At 37.8% G+C, this 14493-nt stretch overlaps 1 long non-coding RNA gene and 1 pseudogene across 1 annotated transcript; one reads left to right on the forward strand and one right to left on the reverse strand.

The window, feature by feature from the left end:
- The first annotated feature begins 4002 nt into the window (after positions 1-4002).
- Positions 4003-7733, forward strand: LOC107570393 (uncharacterized; annotated as a pseudogene).
- Positions 7734-12390: 4657 nt separating this feature from the next.
- Positions 12391-13440, reverse strand: LOC107570395 (uncharacterized). Its single transcript, XR_001607029.1, has 4 exons — positions 13367-13440; positions 12843-13131; positions 12551-12624; positions 12391-12442 (listed from the first exon to the last, which is right to left on the reverse strand). It is a non-coding gene; the product is annotated as an uncharacterized lncRNA (long non-coding RNA).
- Positions 13441-14493: the final 1053 nt, after the last annotated feature.

Genomic DNA, 14493 nt, shown 5'->3' on the forward strand with positions numbered 1-14493 from the left:
TATTTAACCCAGCATTTTTTAGAGTGTAAGAAGACGGACTTGTACAAGGCCTGGGTTATCGTCAACAAGACAAACAACTGTATTCTTAATGTGAATTCACTTGTATGGCTGGGTATGTAACCAAAATAAGTTTGCGGTCTTAGATTTTCATTATTTTCCATTCAGTGTCAGCAATTAAATCAAACAAAAATTAACTGCTTATTTGCTGAAATCATATAATCATACAGCTGTTGTTATATGTAGCCTAAAGCACAAATTAAACTAATGTGTTTCATACATTATACCATTTTGTGCAGATTAGGGTCATGCTGCAGCCATCCAGCTGCACTTATGTTTAAAGGTGAGTTCATAGAACATATAACAAGCAGGTATTAATTATATTTTTATAACCTGTCTTTTTTCATTAATTGCCAGTTTAGTTGCAATCTTGTACAAATAAACTTCTGAGGGTGTTAGCACGGGCTGTTCCAAGGTGTTTACACATTGGAACACCTGCAGAAATGTGTTTTGGCATCAACTTTCAAGGCTTCTTTTTCTTTCATTGCAGAATACCTCGGAGTTGTTATCCCTGAAGATTGTATATCTCTGAAAATTACATTATTTCTGAGTTTTGCTGATCTAAACTTTGTCTTTAACGTCTTTGATTATTCTGAAGCAGTGGAAGTAAATGAAGCCTTGAAAGTTGATGCAAAAACACATTTCTACTGGTGTCCCAATCTGAACAGCCTGTGTTAAAAGGACTCACCACCACACACACTTGCATTTGTGGTTTATGGGGACTCTCCATTAGGGATGTGCGGGTCTAGTCGACTAAACGGTACAGCTCCTACTAGTCGACATTGAAAACAATAGTCGATTACACGACAGAATTTTTTTTTAAAAACATGATTTTATCATTCAAATTACCATCATTTAACATTGCATTTAAAACATTTTAAATAAGTTAAAATAAAACGTTTGAAAAATAATACATTATTTTTAAAAGTTTATCTGGGAGTATATTATCTGTGGTAAATCTCCATCACGTGCGGGCTTTCACATTGAGCAGCATTAACTACACAGAGCCGTTGTTCACTGACGAGCTGCGCAAAACCACGTTCATATTCGTGCGATTTTTTTGCGTAGCTCGTCAGTGAACAACGGCTCTTTGTAGTTAATGCTGCTCGATGTGAAAGCCCGCACGTGATGGAGATTTACCGCTGATTACAGAACCGGCTTTCTGACAAGATGCGCATTAAATATCGCATGCGATTTATCGTGCAGCCCTATTTGTTGCTTAACCCTTTCCTGTGAAGCTCTGGTATTTATATGAGCCTCAGTTAAAACCTCACTGATGGCAGTAGCCGATTTATTTAATTCCTCAATTGACAATGTGCCCTCCACACTCTTGTCAATCTGAAAAAAATGTAGGACAATAGTTAAAAAAATTGCTACCCACTTATCATTAATTATAATTATTGAAATAATGTAACAATCTGCAGTTCCCCCGATAGTGCTCAGGTATTTCGGAAGGGTAACGGGCCTCTCTTCCAAACATTAAAAAGTATGGCGAGTACCAATGTGCCCTCCACACTCTTGTCAATCTGAAATAAAGTGTAGGACAATACTGTTACTTATCATTAATGAAAATTATTGAAATAATGTAACAATCTGCAGTTCCCCCGATAGTGCTCAGGTATTTCGGAAGGGTAACGGGCCTCTCTTCCAAACATTAAAAAGTATGGCGAGTACTTTGTTGTCATCTGCCGCTTTGTGCGAAGCCCAAACATAACAGCATCCAGGTGCTTGTCCCAGTCACTGGGCTTGTCTTTGACAAGCTTGCAAAGGGATCTGACAATATAATAACATTATTTTCAGTTTCAAAGCAATTAAGAAAGAGCTTATAGATTCATGCATCTGGTAGACATTTTGATCCCACTTAAATAAGTGTACATAATCATAATGTGCATTAGCTAGGAACTGAACCCCTGGATGTTGCATTTCTATCATTATGCTCTACATGTAGAAATACATAAAATGCCTTATGCAGGAAACAGCCTGGGGATTATCATCTAGTTCTTTGCAATGTTGTGGTCAGTCAGTGTGAAGAGAATTAGAATTAAAATAATGTTTATACCTCTGTATTGTTGCGTTCATTCTTTCCACAAGCCCGTTGGTCTGTGGGTGGTAGGGTGCGCACAATGACCTTTTAATATTTAGGACTTTGCAGATATGACTGTTCAGCTGCAATATTTATAAATGAAAACAGTTTATTAAAGTTCTCAGGGAAAATATGAAAGGTGTGTATATTAAAAAAAGTTGCCAAAAACTTTAATAATTTATCATTAATTTTTTATATGTGAACATGGTCTGTGAGGACTCTCTTAGGTGCCTCAAACTGATGCACAAATTTTAAAAGGCAGTCTGGAACCTCCCTGGCAGCCTTTGTTTTGAGGGGATAAGCCTGGGGCCACTTGGTCATATAATCAATGATAACGCAAATGTATTGGTTGCCATTGTCCGTCAATGCTAATTTGCCTATCAGATCCATCCCCACAAGCTTGAAAGGCTGTGTAACCTAGAGTTAATTAAATAGAAACAAAATAATGTACTGGAATTTTAAGAAGTATAAATTAAGTATTTTTGGGAATGATCAAACTGTTCTTATTTAATTCTGTAACTTAATTGTTATTTCTAATTAAATTCTAAAAAATAAGAATAAATAAATGTGTGATGGAAAGGCATACCACAATTGGAGTGCATTCATTTTGTTCCTTTACTGATTATCTACTTGCCTGACATGGTCCACACCGTGCCACCTGTGATCAAAACAGCATTATGTTGGAAATTATTGGCATTTTATCATATTGCCAAAGTAGTAATTCTGTACAGAAAAGAAAAAATAGACAATATTTAGTGAAGAAATTTGTGTCAAATACAATAAAATAGACAAACAGACAAAGTGTGTATATATATATATATATTCGCAGTTAACTAACACACAGTGTGTGCATAATTATTATAATATAGATACCTTGATACTCTACGGAAGTTCTAAGCGGCCATGCATAAATTTTTTTTTCTTCTTGTTTTCTCGTTATAATGACAATTTTCTCATGATCTCGACATAACGGGAGTTGTTTTCTCGTTATAACGACATAATTTTCTCGTGATCTCAACATAACGGGAGTTGTTTTCTCGTTATAACGACATCATTTTCTCGTGATCTCGACATAACGGGAGTTGTTTTCTCATTATAAACGACTCAAATTCAACAAAATAACCCAGCATAACCAAGAAACGTCTGCCAGCTTAAATGCACAAGAGTGGTCTCCCTCAGGGTTTTAGTTTAGTGGAAGTATTCCCTTATGAAAATAAACCATGTTTTTTTTCATAATAAAAGTGTAGTAACCATTGTATTGGGTTCATTGATTACTTTTGGCCTATTGATTAAATTATTATTTTTTAATTCTAGTAAAACCATGGTTAAATTTGCATAAGGGTAGGTATCCACAGGCAATGTTAAATGCATTAAAAATGTGAAAACACATCTTTTCACATAGAAAAGTGTCTACCAAAGTCATACATGCAAATATATTGTAAACTGGAATATGACTATATACAGATAGTCATCTTCACACAGGCTCCCATAGTGTAGTATGCAGCATGCACACATACACAAACACACACACGAGGTGGGGAGGTGGGGGGGGTCAGATGATCTCTCCTGCCTTTTATCTTGAGACACCAGCTAAGGAACTTCAACTTATCAATATAAAATATTCAAAAGAATTATAAAATAAGAAAAAGCATTTCAGTTAGAGGGAGGAAGTCACCTGGTACTGGGTAACTTACTGTATTACCAGCACAAGGAAGACAGTTGTAATAAAAACGATTTTATTAACGAAATACTAATTCAATACTACTAATACAAATACTATACTACTATTCAATGAAACTGCTAAAGTACTGCAATGCTAAAGATAGAGTACTGAAAGTACTGAAACTACAAGTGAGGCAAGTATGGCAGAATGGCTGAAACTTTATGGACCAGCGGAAATGTCTCATCCCAGTCGAATACTGAGGTTCGATCCAACAAACTCATTTGTTCAGGTTAGGAAAAAAAAATGTCCTGATATAGCAAACCATTCACCACAATGGCAGTCAGATACCCATAAAACTCATTGTGGAGACACATCTGGTCCTGTAGAATACCTGCAAAAAAGCACAAGTGTTTAGATTCAATAATGAGCATTTAATATAGGGGGGTATGATTTTAGGAGCCCCGCTGAATTCATATGGCATTCTATTGATATGCTCGATGTATAAGCACAAGTTCTTCACAGCTTTTCAGCGTTCTCAGCATAAGGGCAGAGTAATTTAGACAGGTTTAACAAAACTCCTGAAATTGTTCTGCTCCCTAGCAAACACATTCCGTTTCATTATAAGGAATATTGCAAAAGAGAAAATGCATAAAAAAACCCCGTTGTTTTTACTGTAGTAAAAACACACAAACGCAGGCACGGCGCCAGAATTTTTTCTCTACCGGTGCTAAGGGGGGGCTAGACCAATATGTGGGGGTGCTACGAAAATAAATGATATTGATGACGTCAGAGTTACTTCATAAAGAAATGGGGCTAAACCGGGGCTATTAAAAATTCTGACGGGGCTATAGTCAGCCAGGATAATAACCATGTTTTTTATAGTAAATGTGTAGTAACCATGTTTTATGGCTTATTGATTACCATTGGCTTAACTGTAGTAAAACCATAAGGGCTGGTATAGCATTTATGTAGAAATGTAGATCATATATCTGCTTGCACCACTGAATGGACGCTACATTCTGTAATTAAAACTGTTAATATCTCTGAGAATTAACATTGTAATGTCTTTTAAGGAAGTGTTGATGGATGCCATATTGGATAGGCTCCATTCGCGGCTGTCCCATCTGCTTAATCGACCACCAATTAATTTTGACTTTTTGGAGTTTACCTGTACCCAGGAGTTAGTTTTTTTAAATGCACTCTCAAGTCAGGAAAATGTTCCACATGCTGTAATGGAGGGACTCTGAGAGGTTATTCAGATTATTGGTGAGATTAACCACAGCCAACCGTGTACTCACAACATTGTGAACTGTGAATATGGCAACGTTGGGCGGCCAAAAGTACTGTTACCAGAAGAACGTCTTAGGGATCTAATTGCCATGTCTCTACCAGTGCCCTGCATTGCAAAATTGCTAGGAGTGAGCACAAGGACCATACAACGGAGAATGTCAGAAATAGGGTTGGCAGTGAGAGACACATACAGTAGTGCTGGATGCATTAGTGTCAACAGTAAAATCCAGACACCCTTATGCTGGATAATAGAATGGTGAAGGGTTTGCTGCAGGCTATGGGGCATAGAGTGCAGTGGGAAAGGATCTGGGCATCCATGCACCGAGTTGATAGTGCAGGCATTATTTCTAGACTGACACAGTTAGGGTGTGTTGTTCGTAGGACAAATTCTGTGCCCAGCCCAGGAGCATTGATGCACATTGATACCAACCACAAGCTCATACGGTATACATATGCTCATCCTGAAACTGTAACTGAAATGTTATTATCTGACCTTTGATTTTCATTGTTTAAACTTTATATCAATTTCTCTAAAAATAGATACAACATTGTGATCTTCTGGGGTATCGATGGCTTTTCTAGAAAGGTAAGTATATTTTACTACCCAACTTCATAAAAATGTCAGGGTCTTTATTTGCTCCGATAATTAGACAGGGTTACATTTAAAGTAGTCGTAGTCAAAAAATGACAAAAGTAGGTAATTTGTGTTTATAGCTGTAAATTAAAGATTATATGATAGATTTCAATATAGAACTGTCAAATTCACTGAAATTATATACAATTTATTGACTCTAAATTTTATTAATTTGCACAGAAAATACCGGACATTGGCTTCCTAAACAATAATTTCAATCTTTGTCTTACTAAGTCAATATTAAAGATATCAAAATGACATTGTGATATCAATACAATATGAAATGTGAAACCCTGCCAAAAGTCTTTTTTTTGTGATTTAATATATTCTACATACAATTATTCTGAGTACATTCTGACAATCACACACACTCTAGACTGAAACTGCCTATTTTGCGTATGTTACACAGATCATGTACCTAGATGTTGCAACCAATAATCTGGCTTCAACCACCCTGTACTTTTTCCAGCGTTCTGTTCAAAGATTTGGTCTTCCACTTCGGTAAACATTGCCTATAATTTATTTGCTTATGTGTTAGAGCAGGGTACCAGAGCCTGCACCAATATATTATCCTGAACACATACATCCACTGGTTCAACTTTGTTTTACTAGTGGAGGATAAACTAGTCTGTTGACTAGACTGAGAGTGTACCGATGTCTTTCAGACTGACAACTGCAATCACATACTTCATATTTTATTAGAAGTAAAATTGGTATTTGTACTAGTGTAAAGGAATGGTTGTTGTAAAATAGCCACATTTAAAATATTCTATATACATCTTTTTTTTTTTTAGGGTCAGTGGAGACCAAGGGGTTGAAAATGTAGAAGTGGCCCGTATGATGTTCTCTGTTCAAGGTACAGGAAGAAGCAGCTTCATTGCAGGGAAGAGTGTCCACAACCAAAGGTGAGACTCTGTTACACTTAACCAGTGGTTCTCAAGATGGATCCAGGGGGGCCACGGTTTTTGTGGCATTTTATGAAATATAGAAATGTATCATACATTTTGTGCAATCAAACATCAGAAAAATTAAGACACCAACCAAAATTTAATTGGGGGGAGGTCATCATCACAAAGTAATGCACCCCACACAAGGGGGGCCTTGCAACAAAAAAGTTTGAAAACCACTGCATTTAACAATTTATTCAGTGCAGTGCATTTGTAACTAAACATTTAATACATTACCAGAATAGAGAGGCTCTGGAGAGATATCTGAGTTGCAGTCACAAACATCTACTACAATGTGCTTCATCAGTTGGAGGAAGAAGGGCAGCTGGATATGTCGAAATGTATGCATCTCTTCTGTTGTCACTACGTGTTCATTCCACGACTGCAAGCTCATCTGGACACCTTTCGCGATGGATGGGACAATCACCCTCTATTGGCGCTTTCCCACTGCATGGTACGGCTCGGTACGGTTCACTTTTGGGGGGTTTTCTACTGGGTACAGTACCTGGTACTTTTTTTAGTACCACCTCGGTTGGGGTTCCAAGCGTATCGTACCGTTACCAAAACGTGACGTGTAAACTCTGCTGATCACGGATTGGCCGGAGGGAAATCTGACACCAAAATCAGCTGTGGGAGCTGGGAGGACATCAGGTCTCGAGTCTTCCAGAAAATGAGGTGTTGTATGTTATATGAATGCATGTCTCCTAACATTTAATAGAATTGAAAATTAACAAAGTTAAAAAGTTTCACACATGGCAGGACTACATGACATATTTCAATTATTATTGTGTGATAAAGGTTAAGATATATTTTATCTCCTCGACATAGGACATCCACATTCCCTTGATTGACTGGGAAAGCAGTGGCTTACCACAAGAACCTAACTCAGGTATCCAAGTACCAGAAATAGTGCCCGCTAACTGCAGAGGCAGAAGGGGAACTTACGGTTGCGATAGATCCGATGGGACCATCAGATTGTTTTGGCAGTGGCATTTATATTTCAGTCGTAGACTATGTGCAACAGCATTTCTCTGTTTATATGTAAAGAATGCGAGTTAAAAAAAGGTATCAAAATCTGGTATTTCATAAAACTACACCTTTTGACATCTGCACGTCTGTTAAATTAAACGATTCAGACGTGGTTTAAAAGATACAAAAGTTTGGTCACTTCTGCAAGAGCGTCCAGATGTTATCCCTTTGCTCTTCCCCAGAAACGGAACAAATTCAGTATTGGATAAAATTACATTTATTTTAAAATGTCCGTTTAATCTTATTCAGAATATGTGCAACAGCATTTCTCTGTTTATATGTAAAGAATGTGAGTTCAAGAAAAAATCTGGTATTTCATAAAACCGTATGCCTTAACATCTGCATAATGTCTGAATGCAGTTTAAATGAAATAACGTTTGTGAAATATTTTAGTTTGTTAGTTGTACACTATGCTGCACAACATATTAACATTCATTCATAATGAACAATAACATGGAGTCACAGAAATGTATTTTAAGCTATTCACAGTTCTGCTACTGCCTAGTAAATGATCGAGCCAGAACGGCATAAACAGGTGAGGATCTTTGTAGATCTGTCTACGAACAATTTCTTCCGGAGTAACATTTATGCTAAAGATTAGCAAATTGATGAACCGGCTGATTTATGTGACATGAATCACAATAACATTGACATGAAAATGAATGTATTTTTAAACATATTAAGCCATTCAACACTAGTAATTGTTTTGGAACAGTCTTATCAGGTGGGGTTGTTTGTAGAACACAATTTGAACTCTACAATCTAGCACATTATGAATGTTTGGCAAACTAGGAACCTTACACTAATTCATAAGTGGCACAGATTGTCCCCTTTAGATCAAACCAAATCCAGTGTCACATGTTGCAATACAGGCTTCCAGATGCATAGTAAACTCCTGAAATGTACTGTAGAGGCCAGGCAGTCGGAGGATTTGAAAGCATGTTGATGAACTTGGATGATCAGCACAGACCACTTTAACCTTCATGCCAGCTGAAGGAAGCTCCCATCCAACCCAGAACTTTACAAGTTGTTGAAGTTTGCCTACACGTGCTAAGGCAGAAAAGCAAACAAGTTCTAGTGAACACATTTGTTGTATTCTTTTTTTGAAACAAACCTAAATTCAACCTAAAGAATATGTCATACCACTCTCAATAAAACTACGGAGGTACTCTGCAATGCAACATTTTATGTGAAGTGGGTATGTATCATCATCATCATCCTCTTCCTCAGCAGGCCATATGATATTATCCAGAACAGTCTGAATAAGGTTAAAAAGACATTAAACATTTAAAAATTAATGTAACTTTATCCAATACTGAACAACAATTTATGTAAAACCTGAGCACAGCAGGCAGCTTCTGAGTTTCTGGGGAAGAGCAAAGGGACAACATCTGGACGTTCTTGCAGCAGTGACCAAACTTTTGTGTCCTTTAAACCACGTCTGAATTGTTTCATTTGACGAATGGTCCTTCCGAGGACCTGTAAAACATCAACAATAGATAATCAAGTAAATATTCATATTTGGATATGATGCTTTTTAAACTACTCTTAAAGAGAGTAGGCCTACATACAAATAATCACACTTCTGTAAACTTTATACACTACTGTAAAAGATAGAATACAATAAATGAACTACAATAAACTGTAAACATTTTATGAATGATGTAAATTGTTTAGAGAAAAAAAATTGCTTTTAAAATTGTGGAGGACAACAGGAAGAAAAAAAATGACGGCATGATGCAGGAGTCGGTTGAACAGCCAATGTCTATTGTTGTTTGTGACACCAGGGCGGTCCCATGACAGAGCCAAGTCTAGGAAGGCCTTATCCTGATCTGAAAGTTCATCATCTCCCTCAAGCTGTTGGAAACGGTTTTATTTTTAAATAAAACAAATAAATCATACAAATGACATGCAAGTGATTTAAAAGAAAACCTCTGCATACCAACTGTATAGTTGCACGATGATCTAGGTCTGGGCAGTCTTGTAGCTGAATTGTGGCTGTTTCAGCTGGCCGCCCAAGTAAAACATGTTTGTCAGGGATCAGTCCTGCAGTGATACAAGGACCACCATGGATGAAGGAGTGACCAGCCATCAGGAACATGTCACTTTCCACAAGAATTTGGGATGTAGAGGGCACAAGATGATCTGACTCACCCTCAAATAATAAGGTTGTGTCGGTGTTACCTGAAGAAAGCATTGAAATTCAGTATTTTCCTCACACAAGAACTATAATATATAAATGTTCACTTATAAAATTGATACATTCATATTGATTTGTTCTATTTTTGTGTGCATGTCAACATTGTCATTGGAATCAAACATTAGTGACACTGCCTTTGAAAACACAAGTTGTGTGATTATATCACTTTCTATGTACAATAATCTTACATACCATGAAGAACATTCTGTGAAAACATAACCTTGATATCTTTAATATTGACGGAGTAAGACCATGTCAAAGATCGAAATCATAGTGAAATGAATGAAAATCTAATTCTGATGCTCGTTATCACATAATTAGATTACGAGACGTTAGCCTGTATTTCACAGACAGTGTCAAATATAACACATCTTACCAAAGTTTATCCTGAAGCCTTGTATCAGTTTTAGGACTGCAGTACTAAGAATTTGATGGCTCACCCCTTCACCTGTGGCGGCATCACCTTAAACATGACAGTAAGGGGTTAGTTTACCCACAAATAATTTAAAAAAAAATTCTCTATTGCATTCTATATTTTTAAACCTTTAAAGGTCCCATGGCATGAAAATGTCACTTTATGAGGTTTTTTAACATTAATATGAGTTCCCCTAGCCTGCCTATGGTCCCCCAGTGACTAGAAATGGCGATAGGTGTAAACCGAGCCCTGGGTATCCTGCTTCACCTTTGAGAAAATGAAAGCTCAGATGGCCCAATCTGGAATCTTTCCTTTATGTCGTCATATGGGGAAAGGTTACCTCCCCTTTCTCTGCTTTGCCCGCACAGAGAATTTGGCCCGCCCATGAGAAAATGAGCTACCGTGCGAGGCGAGCGCAATATTTTTTTTTTCCCTCGAGAGACATCATGGCTTTTAAATGAGCGAAGCATGGCAGTTGCCCCGCCTCTCTCCTCCTCATTAGCATTTAAAGCTACAGACACAGAAATGGCACGTCCTAAGGAAAGCTCATTGTGGGACTGGCTCGTAGTGGCTGAAATTCTGCACCAAGGCTGAATTTCGGGAAAGAGACTTCAGATACAGTACTAGGGACCACTTAGGCCTATATAAAAGCATCTAAAAAGCAGCAGGTCATGGGACCTTTAAGGTCCCACTAAATTGCCTTCTGAATTTCATTTGAATTTTTTGTTTGAATGGATAGGAAATTTGATAAGAAGAAATGTTATTGGTGGAAGGGAGACTGTTTTGAATCACACTAGCTTTTAAATAACCTTAAGGCTAACATACCGATACTAAAAACCACAAAACTTTTATTTTGATTTCATGGAGACTACAAAGGCAATGCTTTTCAGTGAACATACCAGGCATCACATAAATTAATATTCTGCACTACATTTTTTGGATAGTGTGATATGTACAGATTAGAGACAATTACAGAAATAAAATATGGCAGATAACACGAAGCACTGCATTTGTTTTTATAAGTTTATATTTGCCAGTGTTACAAGTACAATGTAATGACCCGAACTATAGAAAAAAATATATTAGGGCCTACCTCTCAGCATACAAGAAAATGGCCTAGCCCAGTTGACATTTGGTCGCTTGTACAAAGAAATTATCTCTCTATCCTGCTCCTCCAGGTCTTCCCTGAGATCCAAGGTGAAACGCAAGGGTTGTTCCTGCTCTTCAGTAATTAGTAGTTGTTTTCGGAAGACATCTGCAGCCTCTTTTGGATCGGTAATCATCTTCCAATCTAAAGTAAAGCAAAAACAAAGCATTCTGCTTGCTACTGTGTGGATTATATATCTTTATCTACTTAACATTGTCATTTTTTACTGCATCTTTGTTACCTTCTCTGCTGTTGGATGGTCCGGCAACCACATTCTCACCACCTCTCCTGTTGGATGGCCCGGCTACAGCATCCTCGCCACCTACTTTTCTGTTGAATGGCCCGGCTACAGCATCCTCGCCACCTACTTTCCTGTTGAATGGCCCGGCTACAGCATCCAGGCCACCTTCTCGCCTGTTGGATGGCCCAGCTACAGCATCCTTGCCACCTACTTTCCTGTTGGATGGCCTGGCTACAGCATCCTCCTACCTCTCAGCATACAAGAAAATGGCCTAGCCCAGTTGACATTTGGTCGCTTGTACAAAGAAATTATCTCTCTATCCTGCTCCTCCAGGTCTTCCCTGAGATCCAAGGTGAAATGCAAGGGTTGTTCCTGCTCTTCAGTAATTAGTAGTTGTTTTCAATAGACATCTGCAGCCTCTTTTGGATCGGTAATCATCTTCCAATCTAAAGTAAAGCAAAAACAAAACATTCTGCTTGCTACTGTGTGAATTATATGTCTTCATCTTCTTAACAATGTCATTCTTTCCCTGCATCTTTGTTACCTTCTCTGCTGTTGGATGGTCCGGCAACCACATTCTCACCGCCTCTCCTGTTGGATGGTCCAGCTACAGCATCCTCGCCACCTTCTCGCCTGTTGGATGGCCCGGCTACAGCATCTAGGCCACCTTCTCGCCTGTTGGATGGCTACAGCATCCTCTTTCCACTCTGAAAACATTTCCATTTCTGCAGAGCAGCTTAAAAATAAACAGACAGTAAAGTGTTTGTACAACTCAACATTTTTCTGCACTGTACATATGTAAAGAAAAGTAAAGCATGTATGTGTAAACTGATGTTAAACATACTTATCTACACAGATACTAGCGTGAAATTCAACCATGTCTTCAGGAAAAGACCTTCCACAAACTGGACATAGTTCCTATAACAAGCAAATCCAATGTGCTCTAAATGTGTTCAAAATAATAACATTATTATACTTTTAAATGCTTTGTTTTAACAAACCATGTTGGGTTTGTTCTTTTTTTCCTCACTGACATAAATGATGTCCTCATCTTGACTTTCTTCCTGTTTTAAGAAAAAAAAAACATAATGGGGAAAATGTGCCTAAAGAATAGTCAATTATCAGCAATTCTATACCTTTAAACTAAAAAACTTACATATGCATTCTCTGACTCTAATGCACAATTTTCAATGTGCAAAGCCAAAACTTGAAGTGGCATCATAACTCCACATTTTTTACAAATGGATTTGGGCATCTTCTCAAATTCAGCTGCTTGTGGGGGTAGTGGCGAAGTGTCGATTGTGTCTTGTAGCGGTACAATGTAGAGTGTGATCTTGCCATTGTTAGATGCTGTTTTTAAAGACTTTGCTGTGTAGCTCTCTGACTCAGGTGGCACCACAGTCAGTTTTCTCTGGCCACACCCACCTTGTTTTGAAAGAAAATAGACTATTTTTACATTGACATATTCCGATTAACAACATTCTAATGAAAAACATGAAAACACAATTAATGCATTGTGAAATACTGACAACATGCTGCTTCTATTGTTAAATAACACTTTGTCACTTCATTATAACACTTTAAGTAGCTGAAGGATAGCTAAACGTGCTATTACAATTACTAACAATATGCAATGAAGCTTATCAACAAATTTCCATACCTGCAGCTTTATAGCAAAGCCAACCACCAGACAGCTGCTTCATTTTGTGAAACTCCTCTTCAAGGACACTGACAACCTAAATTAAGAATCAAAAGGAAGAATAAGGGATTCAGCTGAACAGATCAGTGAAAACAGAGTGAACTAGGTACACTAGCTCTTTGTGACCACAGCTTTCCGGCAATAACACAACTCTTCTGCCTGAAGCAGTCTAAGTTCTTCTCTCCCCTTTGGAGTTCGGTCACTATGCTCTGGGAGCAGAAAGAAATGGATGGAGACCTTTCATGTTCATTTTGTTTCTTGAAAATGATGTTTACCTTGTTTTTTAACCCGAAGACTTGTCAGATAAGAGGTGAGGTGAGCTAATCATAGACTGAATACCCAGGATAAACATTGAATTAATCTTTTCTGTTTCTTATAGCATTAAGAGTTTTGTATTGTTTGTGGTGTGATCAACGTTTGCGTAAGTAATAGACGTGTTAGAGAAGTAACACGTAACATTTTAATGATATTTTGCTAAAATTAATGAAATGACTCGAAAAAAGATTTGTTCCTTTTGCTGAACGAGACTCAAAGGTCCGAGTCGGTAAAATGATCCGAACTTCCCATCACTAGTGATGTTCGGTTCTTGAACGAATGTTTTTTTTGAGCCGGTTCTCAGGAAGTAACCGGTCGAGCCAGTTCACAAATAGAACTGAATCGAATATTAGTTCCGGGTTGATGATGCAGGACGCACAGCCGCAGTAGCACGTCCAACTCAAAAAGAACCAAATGAGCCGGTTCAACCAACTGTCGAAGTTTGCCGAGGATTACCGAAGATTCTGATGAGTGAGTTGACGATACTGTGCAAGCCTGAGGTGTGTACTGGAAATATGCTTATTATGACTTCCCAGCAAGCAATAGCCGTCATTTCAATGTCTCGGTTAAGTATAGTCCGGTAAGTATAGTAAGATATAGTCCGGCTATGTGTAACCCACTTCTAGCCCAAATAACCTTGAATTTTGTTTCATGTCGTTTTTTGGCAAAATAACTTGTGAGATGTATGATAATCCATCATGTAAGCAAAGTAACAACGCTTACAAGGTGTTTGGTTTCATGTCTTTGACATGTTCAATATGTAGCCTGTGCAT

The sequence above is a fragment of the Sinocyclocheilus grahami genome, unplaced genomic scaffold (assembly GCF_001515645.1).
Source record: "Sinocyclocheilus grahami isolate Dianchi unplaced genomic scaffold, SAMN03320097.WGS_v1.1 scaffold1452.1, whole genome shotgun sequence".
Taxonomy (NCBI): Eukaryota; Metazoa; Chordata; class Actinopteri; order Cypriniformes; family Cyprinidae; genus Sinocyclocheilus; species Sinocyclocheilus grahami.